This window comes from Psammomys obesus, unplaced genomic scaffold (assembly GCF_907164565.1).
Source record: "Psammomys obesus unplaced genomic scaffold, mPsaObe1.curated_primary_1811, whole genome shotgun sequence".
Taxonomy (NCBI): Eukaryota; Metazoa; Chordata; class Mammalia; order Rodentia; family Muridae; genus Psammomys; species Psammomys obesus.
The window spans coordinates 3,979-6,773 of NW_026592531.1; the positions used below are offsets into that span (position 1 = coordinate 3,979).

The window sequence follows — 2,795 nt, forward strand, 5'->3', positions numbered from 1 at the left end:
CTCTCCAGCCCCAGATTTTATTTATTTTTATTTTCTGTATATGAGTGTTTTGCCTGTAGGTATGTTTGTGCAGTGTGTGCAGTTCCTGGAAAGGCCAGAAGAGGGTGTCAGATCCTCTGTGAGCAGCCCAGGACAGTGCTAGGAACTAAAACCAATCCTCTTGGAGAACAGCAAGTGCTCTCAACGGCTGAGCCCCCTCCCTAGCCCCAAATATTTTAATCTTTATTTTTTTTTTATTTAATTTTTGTTTGTTTTGTTTTGTTTTTCAAGTCAGGGTTTCTCGGTGTAACAGCCCTGGCTGTCCTGGAACTCACTTTGTAAACCAGGCTGGCTTCGAACTCACAGAGATCCTTCCGCCCCCGCCTCCCTGAGCTCTGGGGTTAAAGGTGTGAGCTACCACCACCTAGCTTCAAGTAACATTTAGTAATAAAATTCTTTGTAATTTTTGTTCATGTCTTAACACATAGCTTCATATAAATTTATAGACTGCATATAAATCTATACTCCAAGCAAATTATGGATGTCACTTATTTGCAAGCATTGTATATTGATTAAAAATAAGCCTTGAGTCTGGACTATTAATGTTTAAGTTTCAAAATGCTTTAACCATGGTGTCACTTAATTCAGATATTTGTGTTTATTTATTTTTTTTTGACACACAAATCAGTAAGTTTTATTGTTCCAAAAGACACCCCAAATCAAACTTATAATTTAGGATCTTGTTTCTGGAGCAGGGTTAACTTAGGTCTTATTCATCAGCCTGCTGCAGAGTTCCCTTTTCAGACACATAGATACCATCCAAAAATTTCCTGATATCCTTGTTTTTAACTGTTGTGGCTTGCTGAATCAAAGCCGCTGAATTTGAGACAAGTTCAATATCATTTCCTACAAGGATTAATTCATCCTTCTGGGCTTGAGAGACAGAACAAGCAACACCTGTCCTCATTTGAACCCTGCGGATGTATTTTTCACCCAAGAAATTTCAGATTTCAACGAAAGACCCATTCTCCTGGATAACAGCGTTGATGGGGAAGTGGGCATACACAGACTTCATCTTGTAGCAGAAGCCCAGGGTAACACCCTTGATCGTGTTCTGAACATGACTGCAGACGGTTCTGACAGTGAAAACTATGGAACACTTCACGAATTTGCGTGTTATCCTTGCGCAGGGGCCACGCTAATCTTCTCTGTATTGTTCCAATTTTAGTCTATGTGCTGCCGAGGCGAGCGCTTGTGTTTATTTTTGGTGGGAACGGGGTATGGAAGCCACCCACTACTACAGCACCAGGGTTGATCTGGTAGTATTTGTGTTATGAAATTCTGAAACTTGCATGCAGGGCACGTATGTTTATAATTTTCATGCCCTCTCAATGGACTGTCCCCTTAACTGATAGTTTTGGGTTAAGTCTATTTTTCCGATGTCTACCTGTTCTGTTAGACATCAGAATGGTAACACCTGTCTGTAGTCTTCGAATGCCTTTTTGCATACATTTTTGTCCTATTTTGCTGTAACTGTCAACTCAATGTAGCCTAGAGTAACCTGAGAAAGGATTCTTGAGGGAGGGACTGCCAGGATCGGATTGCCTTGTGGGTGCGTCTGTAGAGGAGTCTCTTGATTGTTAATATAGGAGGGCCAATCCACAGTGGGCAGCACCATTCCCTGGACAGAGGCTGGGTAAGAAAGCTCACCAAGCAGGTGCCTGAGAATGAGGCAGTAACCAGCATCGTCCGTGATTTCTGTCCTCCCTCAGTGGTTGGCGTATACTGCTACGCCAAACAGTTTCCTCCCCGAAACTGCTTTGGTCAGAGTATTTACCACCGCAATAGAAAGGAAACAGAACTAAAACTTGATATTTAAGTGGGGTGTTGCTATGACAGACTGTAGCTTTTCATGCCTTTGGACTAGGCTTTTGTTTTGTTTTTTCTTTTTAATTAAATTTTATTTTATTTTTATATTAGTTACAGTTTATTTACTTTGTCTCCCAGCTGTAGCCCCCTCCCTCCCTCTTTTCCCCCCTGCCCCTCTCTAAGTCCACTGAGGGGGGAGGTCCTCCTCCCCTTCCATCTGATCCTAGCTTATCAGGTCTCTTCAGGACTGGCTGCAGTGTCCTCCTCTGTGGCCTGGCAAGGCTGCTCCTCCTTGGGCGGGGGGTGTAAAAAAGCCAGCTGTTGAGTTCATGTCAGAGACAGTCCCTGTTCCCCTAACTGGGGAACCCACTTGGATACTGAGCTGCCATGGGCTACATCCGAGCAGGGGTTGGACTAGGTGTTTTTGTTTTTGTTTTTGTTTTTGTTTGTAAGACAGGGTTTCTCTGAGTAGCCCTAGTTGTGGAACTCTCTCTGTAGACCAGGCTGGCTTCAAATTTACAAAGATAATGCCTGCCTCTGCCTTCTGAGTGCTGGGATTAAAGGTTTGAGCCACCACCACCTGGTGCCTTTGAAATACTTTATTGCAGGATTGTAGAAGGGTTTGGTACTGTTAGAAAGCATTAAGTGCTGTAAAATTACTTTAATAGATTTTTTTCTATTACCCATTCTAGCTCCCGAATAATGACACAGAGACATATTACATTTATTGATAAGCTTTAGAGCACTACAACTGGGCGGATATTGATCTGTTCTAACCCATCTGTACTAGCCTGGCTACTTCCCAGCCCTGTGCCCCGTGCTACTTACCATCTTAGCCTCGCCTTGTTTGCTGCTCCATCTGTTTGTCCTCATGGCAACTCTTCATGATGACCTCCCTCTTTCTTCTTCTTCTTCTTCTTCTTCTTCTTCTTCTTCTTCTTCTTCTT

General features: G+C 42.9%; 1 non-coding gene across 1 annotated transcript; it reads right to left on the reverse strand.

The window, feature by feature from the left end:
- Nucleotides 1–1,124: 1,124 nt before the first annotated feature.
- Nucleotides 1,125–1,231, reverse strand: LOC129682076 (U6 spliceosomal RNA). The gene has a single exon (XR_008720932.1). It is a non-coding gene; the product is annotated as a U6 spliceosomal RNA (small nuclear RNA).
- Nucleotides 1,232–2,795: the final 1,564 nt, after the last annotated feature.